Genomic DNA, 14,106 nt, shown 5'->3' on the forward strand with positions numbered 1-14,106 from the left:
GGCAGGAGCGGTGACAGCATCGGCAATGGTCCCGGCGGTGCAGGTGGCAGGAAACAGCAGGAGGTGAGGCCTGTTCACCTCCTGCTGTTGCTTAGCAACAAATCGCTGCATGCACAGCCAAAGGGCATGCTGGGAGTTGTAGTTTTGCAACAGCAGGAGTTCCAACTACAACTTCCAGCATGCCCTTTGGTAGTTAACTTTCATTTTCCCCGTCCTGCCCACCCACAATAGGTGGGGCAGGACGGGGAAACGACGGGGACCGGGCGCCGAGGTCCACTTACCGATCAGGGCGGGCAACGGAAGCAGCAGGCGACTGAGATCGGCGGGCGGCAATGTCGTGGGGGTGGATCATACGGAAGCTGGTGAGTTGCCTAGCAACATCTGGAGGGTACAGTTTGAGACCACTATACAATTGTCTCTAACTGTAGCCCTCCAGATGTTGCAAAACTACAACTCCCAGCATGCCCAGACAGCTGTTTGGGCATGCTGGAATATGTAGTTTTGCAACAGCTGGAGGGCTACAGTTTGAGAACACTATATAGTGGTCTCTAAACTGTAGCCCTCCAGATCTTGCAAAGCTACAACTCCTAACATGCCCAAACAGCTGTTTGCTGTCTGGGAATGCTGGGATTTGTAGATTTGCAACAGCTGGAGGATCACAGTTTGGAGATCACTTTGCAGTGTTCTCTAAAACTGTAGCCCTCCAGATGTTGCAAAACTGCAAATCCCAGCATGCCCAAACAGCTTTCTCGGCATGCTGGGAGTTATAGTTGTGTACCTCCAGCTATTGCATAACTACATCTTCCAGCATGCCCTTCGGCGAATAGTACATGCTGGGAGGTTTAGTTTTGCAACAGCTGGAGGCACACTGGTTGGAAAATACTGAGTTAGGTAACAGAACCTAACTGAAGGTTTTCCAACCAGTGTGCCTCCAGCTGTTGCAAAAGTAAAACTCCCAGCATGCACGGTCTGTCAATACATGCTTGGAGTTGTAGTTTTGAAATAGCTGGAGGTTTGCCCCCCATGTGAACGTACAGGGTACATTCACACAGGCAGGTTTACAGTAAGTTTCCTGCTTCAAGTTTGGGCTGCGGCAAATTTTTCGCCGCAGCGCAAACTCCTAGCGAGAAACTCACCGTAACCAGCCAGTGCGAATGTACCTTAAAAACACTACACTACACGAACACATAATAAAGGGTTAAACACTACATATACATCCCTTATACTGTCCCCCCCCCCCCCCCCAATAAAAATGGGAGCCTCCAGCTGTTGCAAAACAACAACTCCCAGCATTTCCGGACAGCCACTGACTGTCCAGGCATGCTGGGAATTTAGCAACAGCTGGAGGCACCCTGTTTGGGAATCACTGGCGTAGAATACCCCTATGTCCACCCCTATGCGATCAATAATTTAGTCCTCAAATGCGCATGGAGCTCTCTCACTTCGGAGACCTGTCGTATTTCAAGGAAACAGTTTAGGGCCACATATGGGGCATTTCCGTACTTGGGAGAAATTGCACTACAAATTTTGGGGGGCTTTTTCTCCTTTTACCCCTTATGAAAAGGAAAAGTTGGGGGCTACACCAGCTTGATAGTGTAAAAAAATAAAACATTTTACACTAACATGCTGGTGTTGCCCCATACTTTTTATTTTCACAAGCGTTAAAAGAAAAAAAAGACCCCCAAAACTTGTAACGCAATTTCTCCTGAGTACGGAAATACCCCATATGTGGGTGTAAAATGCTCTGCGGGTGCACAACAAGGCTCAGGAGTGAGAGTGCACCATGTATATTTGAGGCCTAAATTGGTGATTTGCACAGGGGTGGCAGATTTTACAGCGGTTCTGACATAAACGCAAAAAAATAGCCACATGTGACCTCATTTTGGAAACTACACCCCTCACGGAACGTAACAAGGGGTATAGTGAGCCTTAACACCCCACAGGTGTTTAATGAAAATTCTTCAAAGTTGGATGGAAAAATGAAAAAAAAAAAAACATTTCTCTATCGGCTCCATTGGGGGACACAGACCGTGGGTGTATGCTGCTGTCTCTAGGAGGTGACACTATGGCAACAAGAAAGTCGGTTCCTCCCAGCAGGATATACCCGCCTCCAGGCCCTGAGGTAATCAGTTTAAGCTTAGTGTCTGAAGGAGGTGGACATGGTCTGGAATATTCCAGACCAGGTCTTCTGATTTTTGTTTTCCTAGTATAGGGACGTGTTAGTTTTTTCATTCCTTTTTCTTTCATGTTTTCAGGTGGGGACTCAGGGACTCCGGTTCCCTGTTTCCCCATTGCGAGTAAGGGGGCACAGACATTGCGTATATGCGCCAACGGTCAGCGCCTGGGTTGGTACCTCGTGGGTCCGGGTCCCCCTATTTCTCTGCTCGCCTCGCTCGTGCATAGCAGCTAGGCGTGATGCAGGGACAAAAAGCTGACTGAAGACTTCACTGAAGACTCCATTAGGTAAGTTCTTCTGACTGAGGTAAGTACTTTCCCCTTTTCTCCTTAGGTGCAGACTTGCAACCTCAGTTGCAACCCCCAGAATAAAAGTCCAGCCGAGCAGTGGCATCTTAGGGGGCATGGACTTGCAACATCTGGAGACCCTCATTTTGTGGCCCACTTTTCAGGGTTCAAAGGGCTGGCCTGTGTTAGGGGCTCTATTTTTTATTCAAAAAAGGGGAGCAATGGCAGAATGTATGGGTTACTTTGTTATGCACATGTGTGTGTGAGTGTGTTCTACTATGCGGCTTACAGCCGTGGTGCTTATTATGCGGCTGACAGCCGCGTCGCTTGTACTTTTGGGCGCATGTAGCGCCAACTTGCTTTCACTTTCGGCAGCAGATGGCTGCCGGCGAATATGTGTATCGCCCGCTCACTTCCCCGCGAGCGCATATATTGCTAACATATGCGCTCGGGGCAAGGAGCGGGCGCCATTACTGTGTTTCAGCGCGGCGGCCGGGGCGCTATAGCTCCGCCCACAGGGCTGCCGGAGCTTACTGGAGGCGCGAATCGCCCTCCAATCAGCGCTGTGCGCACAATTCAGGTGGCAGGGGCCAATCAAAGACAGTGCCCCTGCTCCAGGAACGCCCCTCTCAGGCTATTGGTTAGCTCCTCTCTGTCTGCATAGAGTGGTGTCTACTCTCAACAGGGACAGAGTGTTACAGTGTTGAGGTTAAAATCTTTCAGCTCTCACGCTGAATTACTGTCACAGGGGACACAAATCTGTTCCTCCCTCTAAACTGACAACTAGACTGCTAGTCTTCTATTTTGTCTGTATGACATATTATTCCAAAAATGCCTGGTTCTGCTGAGCCCACTGGCTCTGCCTGCTCCACTGCTCCCCCAGACCCCCTAGCTTCCCCGGATGTTACAGTTTCCAGTGGATTCGGCCGCCTCTCCAGCCTGGGTTTCTTCCTATCCCAGTGTATGGCTGACTTGACTCAAGTCTCCCTTTCGGTGGCTGAGGCCTCCCGTGACATGGTGTCTACCTTGAAGAGGTCTGCCCTGCGACGGCCCTCTAGTGGGTCCCGCTCCTCTTTTCCACAAGCCTCATGCTCTCACAAGCATACTAGGGGTGCTTTTTCTGACTCTTACATTGAGTCTTCAGGTTGACGTGGGTCTCAACCGTGTCATCTGATCACAGACGTCGCTCCTACAGAGGACGATCCCGGAATCGCCGCTCTGCCTCGCCAGAGCCGCATACCCGGTCAGGGTCGCCCCCCTCCTGGGCTGCCTCCACTCGTTCACATTCTCCTGGTGAACTGGAGGATGAGGCTTCCGAATCGGCATCTGACTCAGAGGACTGCTCGGATACAGTTGAAACAGGGAACTCATTGGTTGCGGCCTTAAGAGACACCTTTCACATAGAGGACCCAGGATCTTCGGACCTGACTCCTGAAGTATCCTTTCATCGTGTTCAACCAGTACCTCAAGGGTTCAGCTCTCACGCTGAATTTCACATCCTTCTGGAATCTGCATGGAAACATCCGAACAAGAGGTTCTCGGGAATTAAGGGGGTTCAAGTGCGTTACCCATTCGCCAAGGACCTTGTCTATAAGGTGGTTTCCACTCTCTCGGTGGATCCACCAATTTCCTGCCTCTCTAGGCTACTACACTGCCGCTAGCAGCGGCTGCCTTCAAGGACTCGACAGACAAGTAGGTGGAGTCCTTAGCAAAGCTTTCCTCTGAAGCAGCAGGCTCTTCTCTGTTTCCCACCTTCGCCTCTGCATGGGGCTCCAGGGCCCTTTCGTTGTGGTGCTCAAAACTCAGTCAGGCGGGATTCCCCCCCAGAGGATCTATTTTGCTTTGGTTCTCCAATGCTCTAAAGCTGGGGGCTTTCTGTGCTCAGCTACCATGCAGTCAGTCCGTTGTGCTGCCTTTCTGTGAGTCTCCTAGCGGCCCTCCGCCGCTCCATGTGACTCAGGGTGCGGGATGCGGATGCCGCCTCCAAAAGGTCTCTTGCCGAGTTTCCTTTAACTGGTACCCGCCCTTTTGACGGGCCCCTTGACGAGATTATCTCTGCGGCGACGGGGGGTAAGAGTTACTTGTTGCTTCAAAATAAGGCTCATTTTTCTTCCACGGGGAGGTCCTCTTCCTTTCGGACCTTTGGCCCCAATAAGGGGTCTGGGCAGGCGCCTTCACGGGACAAGAGGTCTCCCTCGTTCCGGGCGCTTCCGTCTTGGAAGTCGGACACCAACCGTTCCGGCCGTTTTGCGGCCAAATCGGGTAACCGCAATCCCACTTCCACATGGAGTGAAGCCACCACCCGCAGGTTTTTTCTTGGGTGGGAGGTCGTCTTTTATTTTTTGAGACAGCTGGACCACACACATTCAGGAAGTCCCAAGCTCCCCGGTCACCTTCTCTGGTGATGCAGTTTCGGGAGGCCCTCCAGTCCCGGCCCAGGGAACCATTGTCCCCGTTTCTCCAAGGGAATGTTTTCGGGGTTTTTTATTCCGATTTTTTTGTGGTCCCCAAGGAAGGCGCTTCTGTGCGATCGATTCTGGACCTCAAGCGTCTCACCGTCATCTTCTCCGCCACTTCCGAATGGAATCTCTCTCCGTTCGGTAGTGGCCTCCATGGAACAAGGGGGGTTTCTTTCTTTCTTCGTTGGTCATCAAGGATGCCTGCCTCCATGTTCCAATATTTCCCGGCCATCAGCGGTACCTCCGCTTTGCGGTTCCGGAGGGGCATTTTCAATTCATAGCCCTCCCTTTTGATCTGGCTTTACAAGATCCTTGCGCCAGTAATAGCCCTGTTGCGGTCGAGAGGAGTCTAAATGATCCCTTTCTTGGACGACCTTCTCATCTAGGTTCCCACCAGAGTCCAGACTCTGGAGAATGTGGATCTCACTCTCTAGATCCTGAATCGTTTCATTCCTGCCATACTGGTAGCTCCAGTTTGGCCCCGTAGGTCATGGTACGCCGACGTGGTCAGGCTCCTGGACGACACTCCACTGCGCCTTCCACTTTGTTCGGACCTGCTGTCTCAGGATCCTCTTTGCCACCCCATTTTACAGTCGCTGCATTTGACGGTGTGGCGGTTGAGACCGCGGTTTTGAGAACCCGTGGTTCTCTTACCAAATCATTTGCACCATGTTCAGGGCTCGCAAGCTTTCCTCGCCGAAAATTTACCACCGTACCTGGCGGTCTTATTTTCGTTTGTGTGAAGCTCAGGTTTTGTCTCCTGTTACCTTTTCTGTTCCCCGTCTTCTTGCAGTCGGGTTTGGGACTGGGGTTGTCTTTCAGTTCCCTTAAGGGTCAGGTTTCGGCCTTTTCTTTTCCTTTCCAGCGTCCTCTGGCTTCTAATTCTCATGTCTGGATCTTTCCTTCAAGGAGTGGCGCATGCTGCCCCTCCTTATCGGTCACCTTCTCTCCCTTGGGACTTGAATCTGGTTCTGGGTGTCCTCCAAGGTGAACCTTTTGAACCCCTTAGTAAAGGTGTCCCTGCGCCTCTTCTCTTGGAAAGTGGCGTTTCTTGTTGCTATCACCTCCATTCGGAGGGTGTCTGAATTGGCAGCTCTCTTCTGCCGTTCTCCATTTCTGGTGATTCACCAGGACAAGGTTGTCTTCCGGCCAGATCCTTCCTTTTTGTCTAAGGTTGTTTCGGCCTTTAATCTCAATGAGGACATTGTTCTTCCGTCCTTTTGTCCCGCTCCTTCTCATCCTAAGGAGCATTTACTCCACAAACTGGATGTGGTTCGGGCTGTTAGGTATTCCTCTCTATCTCCTCTTCGTTTCGTCAGTGCGATTCCTTTTTCGTCCTTACGGAAGGGCGTCGTAAGGGACAGCCTGCTTCCAAGGCCACCACTTCTTGGTGGATCCAGTCTGCCATTTTGGAAGCCTATCGCTGTAGGGGGACGATTCCTCCCTTCAAGGTTGTGGCTCATTCTACCCGCTTCTGTTGGGGCATCCTGGGCTCTTCAGAACAAAGCCTCGGCCTCGCAGATTGCAAGGCGGTTACTTGGCCGTCTTTACACACTTTCTCGAGGTTCTACCAGGTTCATACCTTCGCATTGGCTGATGCTAGTCTGGGCCGTAAACTGCTGCAGGCGGCAGTGGAACAGCCGTCTGCCTGACTACCTGCCCACCCAAGGGACGGCTTTGGTACATCCCACGGTCTGTGTCCCCCAATGGAGCCGATAGAGAAAAGGAGGTTTTTTAACACTTACCGTAAAATCTCTTTCTCGAAGGATCCATTGGGGGACACAGCTCCCGCCCCTTTTGGTTTTCTCTTTGGTTCTCTGTCCGAGGGTGTGTTCAGTTATGTATTTTCTTCTGTTCTCGGACAGTTCGTGTTTTTTCCTTGACCTGTCTGTCCTCTCCTATTGCTCTAGTACTTAAACTGATTACCTCAGGGACTGGAGGCGGGTATATCCTGCTGGGAAGAGCCGACTTTCTTGTTGCCATATTGTCACCTCCTAGAGACAGCAGCATACACCCACGGTCTGTGTCCCCCAATGGATCCTTCGAGAAAGAGATTTTACGGTAAGTGTTAAAAAATCTCCTTTTTTAACAAAAATGCTGGTGTTACCCTAAATTCTTCATTTGCACAAGGGAAAATAGGAAAAAAGCCCCTCAAAATTTTTTACCCCCTTTTCTTCTGAGTATGGGAATACCCCATATGTGGATGTAAAGTGCTCTGCTGGCGCACTACAATGCTCAGAAGAGAAGGAGCGCCATTGGGATTTTGAAGAGAAAATTTGTCCGGAATTGAAGACCATGTGTGTTTACAAAGCCCCCATAGTGCCAGAACAATGGACCCCCCCCCCACATGTGACCCCATTTTGGAAACTGCACCCCTCACGTAATTTAATAAGGGGTACAGTGAGCATTTACGCCCCACAGGTGTCTGACAGATTATTGGAACAGTGGTCCGTGAAAATGAAAAATGTAATTTTTCATTTGCACAGCCCACTGTTCCAAAGATCTGCCAAACGCCATTGGGGTGTAAATACTCACTCTACCCCTTATTAAATTCTGTGAGGGGTGTAGTTTCCATTGTAGTGAGCATTGTAGTGCGCCAGCAGAGCACTTGACGTCCACACATGGGGTATTTCCATACCCAGAAGAGATGGGGTTTCAAATTTTGGCGGGCATTTTGTCCTATTACCCCTTGTAAAAATTTTAAATTTAAGGGAAAACTAGCATTTTAGTGAAAAAAAAAAAATAAATACATCATTTACACATCCAACTTTCACGAAAAGTCGTCAAACACCTGTGGGTTTTTAACGCTCACTGGACCCCTTGTTACGTGCCTTGAGGGGTGTAGTTTCCAAAATAGTATGCCATGTGTTTTTTTTTTGATATCCTGGCACCATAGTGGCTTCCTAAATGGGACATGCCCCCCAAAAACAATTTCAGCAAAATTTGCTTTTCAAATGCCAAATGTGACTCCTTCTTTTCTGAGCATTGTAGTTCGCCCACAAAGCATTTTACGTCCTAACATGGGGTATTTCCATACTCCAAAGAGATGGGGTTACAAATTTTGGGGGGCATTTTGTCCTATTATCCCTTGTAAAAAAAAAATAATTTGAGGGAAAACTAGCATTTTAGTGAAAAAATTTATAAATCTTTTACACATCCAACTTTAATGAAAAGTTGTCAAACACCTGTGGGGTGTTAAGGCTCACTGGACCCCTTGTTACGTGCCGTGAGGGGTGTAGTTTCCAAAATAGTATGCCATGTGGGGGTTTTTCTGCTGTTGTGGCACCATAGGGCCTTCCTAAATGTAACATGTCCCCCAATAAACATTTCAGAAAAATTCACTCTCCAAAATCCCACTGTCGCTCCTTCCCTTCTGGGCCCTCTACTGCGCCCACCGAACACTTGACATACACATATGAGGTATTTTCTTACTCAAGAGAAATTGGGTTACACATTTTAGGAAGATTTCTCTCCTTTTACCCCTTGTAAAAATTCAATAACTGGGTCTAGAAGAACAGGCCAATGTAAAAAAATGAAGATTTTTAATTTTCTCCTTCAATTTGCTGCTATTCCTGTGAAACACCTAAAGGGTTAACAAACCTTTTGAATGTCATTTTGAATACTTTGAGGGGTGCAGTTTTTAAAATGGGGTCATTTGTGGGGTATTTCTAATATGAAGGCCCTTCAAATCCACTTCAAAACAGAACTGGTCCCTGAAAAATGTCAATTTTGAAAATTTTGTGAAAAATTTGAAAATTGCTGCTATACTTTGAAGCCCTCTGATGTCTTCCAAAAGTAAAAACATGTCAACTTTATGATGGAAACATAAAGTAGACATATTGTATATGTGAATCATTATATAATTTATTTGTAATATTCATTTTCCTTATGAGCAGGGAGCTTCTAAGTAAAAAAAAATGCTAAAATTTTCATAACATTTTTCATAAAATTTTGCAATTTTTCACCAAGAAATGATGCAAGTATCGACAAAATTGTACCACTACCATAAAGTAGAATATGTCATGAAAAAACATTCTCGGAATCAGAATGAAAGGTAAAAGCATCCCAGAGTTATTAATGTGACAGTGGTCAGATGTGCAAAAAATGGCCGGGTCCTACAGCGAAAATTGGCTGGGTCCTTAAGGGGTTAAGGACCAAGGACGTACCGGTACGGGGGCCCCACGTCATAGCGGGCCGGCCTCTAACAACGGCCAGGACCTGTGGCTAATAGCGTGCAGCACTGATCGCGGTGCTGCGCGCTATTAATCCTTTAGACACGGCGTTCAAAGTTGAACGCCACGTCTAAAGTGAAAGTAAATCACTGCTGGTTACCTCAGGGGGCTGTTCGGAATGTCATTGGCGAAATCAGGGCATCCCGAACAGTTCTGGGACACGAGGAGGGTCTCCTACCTTGCCTCCTGGTGTTCGATCGCCGAATGACTGCTCAGTGCCTGAGATCAAGGCATGAGCAGTCAAGCGGCAGAATCATTGATCAATGGTTTCCTATGAGAAACCATTGAACAATTTTCCTGCATGATGTTATGATTTTTTTCAGAAGTACGACAAAATTAAACCTATAACGTAGGGTATCATTTTAACCGTATGGACCTACAGAATAAATATCAGGTGTCATTTTTACCGAAAAACGTACTGCGTAGAAACGGAAGCCCCCAAAATTTACAAAATGGCGTTTTTTCTTCAATTTCGTTGCACAATGATTTTTTTTTCCGTTTCGCCGTAGATTTTTGGGTAAAATTACTGATGTCACTGCAAAGTAGAATTGGTGGCGCAAAAAATAAGCCATCATATGGATTTTTAGGTGCAAAATTGAAAGGGTTATGATTTTTAAAAGGTGAGGAGGAAAAAACGAAAGTGCAAAAACGGAAAAACCCGTGGTCCTTATGGGGTTAGAAACATAATTTTAGAGTTGAAACATGTTCACCTGGGGATTCTTCCACTTTCTGCTCTACATAGTGCTAAAGAGAAAATGTGTATTTTCTGTAATTGTGCTTTCTTTGAATCCACAAGCAAGAAGGGAAAAATCTAACCCCCAAGGCCAGAGTATATAAATCCACATTTTGTACACTGCCTCTTGGACTGCAGCTTGTTCCTGACTTGTTTTTTTGAGACTGCTGTGACAGTACTTTTGCTTCAGTCTGTGCACTTTGGGCTTGTATTTTCCTTCATTCCAGCTTTTTGCAGGGTAAAAAAAAAAAAGGAAAAAGCCAAATAGTTTTATCTTGCTTTTATCTTGTAGCTAATATTATTTCATCTTCCAAGATGTCCTCTTGTGGTTCAAACCAAAGGTCTGACGGTAGAAATCCTACTTCAAAACAGAATCACCTAGCCTGCTATGAGTGTGGCACTCATCTCCCAGATTATTATGAATTTTCACACCGTGCCAGCTGTCGTCTTTGTCTGCCTTAGCCATCTGGATTTTGGTCCGCCGTCAATTCAGGATGTTGTAACCTGGATGAAGGATTATGTTGATAGCACTGTCAACCGATCCAAAGCCCAAAAAAGACGTCACTCTCCCCAGAGAGCCATGGATGAGTAATAGGGCTTTCTGACTGTTGATGAGACCCGTTTATTCTCTTCTGGTGAAGAAAAGTCTTCTTCTTCCTTTTTTTCCCCTGCAGATAACACGCTGAAACTTATTAAAGGAGTAGTGTAGTGAAACATAACTTATTATAGATCACGGGGGTCTGACCGCGACACCCCCCCCCCCCCCCCCCCCCCCCCGCGATCTCCTGAACTGGGCCCTGGCAGTCTACTGGAAGGGTGTGTACCAACCCCTGCATGGAGCGGCGGCCGACACGCCCCCTCAATGTATCCCATAGAGATACATGGAGGGGGCGTGTCGGCCGAGGCTTCCTGCAGGGGTTGGAATAGCCGCTTCCGGCAGACTACAGGGGCCCCGTACAGGAGATCTATAACTTATTCCTTATCCTTTGGATAGTTATATTTCACTGCACTACTCTTTTTAATCCATCTGGTTGGGGGACCAGGATGTTGATAAAGGAAAAGCCCACGATTCTGCCTCTAAGGGGCCTAGGGTCTTCAAAGTGGACATCCCTCTTCTCTCTGTCACGAAGACAGAGTGAAAGCACCCCTAGAATTTACCTGTTCTCAGAAAGAGTTTCCTGCTTATTTCCTGATTGTGGCGGAACAGCGGCACGGCGGCTTAGCTGCCCTTGATTTCACACAAACAGCAAAAGCCTGCTCTCAGTGTGAGCCACAGGACCTACGGCTTCACCGAGAGGAGACCTGTGACCTCTGCCCGCACGCAGCGCAGGCGCTGATGACGTCACTCTTCGGCGCCTGCACTGTAGCGGGAGAAGAACGCAGCCAGCTTGTGCTGCCCAGGAGATCCCTGCCTGTGATATAGGTGAGTAAAAGTTTTTTGTTTTTTTTAATCAACCTGGCATCAGCAGGGGAAGAGAGGGAAGGTGACAGGAGGGGGAAGGGGGGGTGCAAGTGATGATCAGGAGGGGTGCACATGATGATGGGGGGGTGCAAGTGATATTGAGGGGGCGTGCAAGTGATGATGAGGAGGGATGCAAATGATGATGGGGTGCAAGTGATGATGGGGGTGCAAGTGATGATGAAGGGTGGTGTGCAAGTTATGATGGGGGGGTGCAAGTGATGATGAGGAGGGGTGCAAATGATGATAGGGGTGCAAGTGATGATGAGGGGTGCAAATGATGAGGGGGTGCAAGTGATGATGAGGAGGGGTGCTAATGATGATGGGTGCAAGCTATGATGATGATGGGTGCAAGTGATGATGGGGGGGTGCAAGTGATAATGGGGGGCAAGTGGATATGGGGGGGTGCAAGTGATGATGGGGGATGCAAGTGATGATGGGGGGTTGCAAGTGATGGGGAGGGGGATTGCAAGTGATGGGGAGGGGGGGTTGCAATTTGCAACCCCCTCACCATCACTTGCAACCCCCTCCCCATCACTTGCAAGTTGCAACCCCCCTCCCAATCACTTGCAACCCCCTCCCCATCACTTGAAAGTTGCAACCCCCCTCCCCATCACTTGTAACCCCCCCCCATCACTTGCAATCCCCCTCCCCATCACTTGCACCCCCCATCACTTGCAACCCCCTCCCCATCACTTGCAACCCCCTCCCCATCACTTGCAAGTGATGGGGAGGGGGTTGCAAGTGATGGGGAGGGGGATACAAGTGATGGGGAGGGGGATGCAAGTGATGGGGAAGGGGTTGCAAGGGATGGGGAAGGGGTTGCAAGGGATGGGGGGGTGAAAGTGATGAGGGGATGTAGATGGGGTAAGGGGGTGCAGGTGACTGGGAGGGGGGTGCAGGTGATGGGGAGGGGGTGCAGGGGGGATGCAGGTGACGGGGAGGGGGTTGATGATTTGGATGTGAAAGAACACTAGCTACTTCCCTACCTGGCTACCTACACAATAACCTGCCTGGCTACTTCCCTACCTGGCTACTTACCTTATTAATTTCCTGGCTACATACCCACCTACTTAGTAGAATTCAGTGCAGTTTATTCCATTTCAAACAGTCTTACAAAGCAGGCTACGTTTCATCGTCTCTCATGCTTGACAAAGGCCAAGACAGATCGCCGAAACGCAGCCTGCTCTGTAACACTGTTTGGAATGGAATAAACTCTCCTGATTTCTGCACAACACGACTAGGGTCTGATCCTGGGGTCTGTATTATGGTGAGGTCTGATATTTGGGTCTGTATTATGTAAGGGGGGTGGGTCTGTATTGTGGGGTCTGTGTAATGGAGGGGTCTGATTCTGGGGTCTGTATTATAGTGGAGTCTGATTCTGGGGTCTGTATTATGGTGGAGTCTGATTCTGGGGTCTGTATTATGGTAGGGTGTGATTCTGGGGTCTGTATTATGGTAGGGTGTGATTCTGGGGTCTGTATTATGGTAGGGTGTGATTCTGGGGTCTGTATTATGGTGGGTGGTGATTCTGGGATCTGTATTATGGTGGGTGGTGGTTCTGGGGTCTGTATTATGGTGGGTGGTGATTCTGGGGTCTGTATTATGGCGGAGTCTGATTCTGGGGTCTGTATTATGGTGGGTGGTGATTCTGGGATCTGTATTATGGTGGGTGGTGGTTCTGGGGTCTGTATTATGGTGGGTGGTGATTCTGGGGTCTGTATTATGGTGGGTCTGATTCTGGGATCTTTATTATGGTGGGCGGTGGTTCTGGGGTCTGTATTATGGTGGGTGGTGATTCTGGAGTCTGTATTATGGTGGAGTCTGATTCTGGGGTTTGTATTATGGTGGGTGTTGACTGGGGTCTGTATTATGTTGGGAGGTCTGATTCTGGGGTCTGCAATATGGTGGGGTCTGATTCTTGGCTCTGTATTATAGTAGGGTCTGATTCTGGGGTCTATATTATGGTGGGGTCTGATTCTGGGGTCTGTATTATGGTGGGTGGTTATTCTGGGGTCTGTATTACGGCAAGGTCAGATTTTTGGATCTGTATTATGGTGGGTGGTGATTCTGGAGTCTGTATTATGGTAGGTGGTGATTCTGGGGTCTGTATTATGGTAAGGTCTGATTCTGGGATCTTTATTATGGTGGGTGGTGATACTGGAGTCTGTATTATGGTGGTTGGTGATTCTGGGGTCTGTATTATGGCAAATGGGGATTCTGAAGTCTGTATTGTGGTGGAGACCGGTTCAGGGGTCTGTATTATAGTGGGGTCTGTATTATGGTGGGTGGTGATTCTGGGGTCTGTATTATGGTGAGTGGTGATTCTGGGGTCTGTATTATGATGGGGTCTGATTCTGGCATCTGTATTATGGTGGGTGATGATTCTGGCGTCTGTATTGTGGCGGGGTCTGATTCTGGGGTCTGTATTGTGGTGAGATCTGATTCTGGGGTCTGTATTATGGTGGGGTCTGATTCTGGTGTCTTTATTATGGTGGGTGGTGATTCTGGGGTCTGTATCATGGTGGGGTCTGATTCTGGGGTCTGTATTATGGTGGGGTCTGATTCTGGTGTCTTTATTATGGTGGGTGGTGATTCTGGGGTCTGTATCATGGTGGGGTCTGATTCTGGGGTCTTTATTATGGTGGGGACTGATTCTGGGGTCTGTATTATGGTGGGTGGTGATTCTGGGATCTGTATTATGGTGGGTGGTGGTTCTGGGGTCTGTATTATGGTGGGTGGTGATTCTGGGGTCTGTAT

General features: G+C 48.6%; 1 protein-coding gene across 1 annotated transcript in view; it reads left to right on the forward strand.

Annotated features, from left to right (window-relative positions):
* SHCBP1L (SHC binding and spindle associated 1 like) overlaps positions 1-14,106 on the forward strand; it is a 232,243-nt gene that overhangs the window by 113,488 nt on the left and 104,649 nt on the right. The gene's annotated exons all lie outside the window — the stretch shown is intronic.

This window comes from Hyla sarda, chromosome 7 (assembly GCF_029499605.1).
Source record: "Hyla sarda isolate aHylSar1 chromosome 7, aHylSar1.hap1, whole genome shotgun sequence".
In the NCBI taxonomy this organism is placed as follows: domain Eukaryota; kingdom Metazoa; phylum Chordata; class Amphibia; order Anura; family Hylidae; genus Hyla; species Hyla sarda.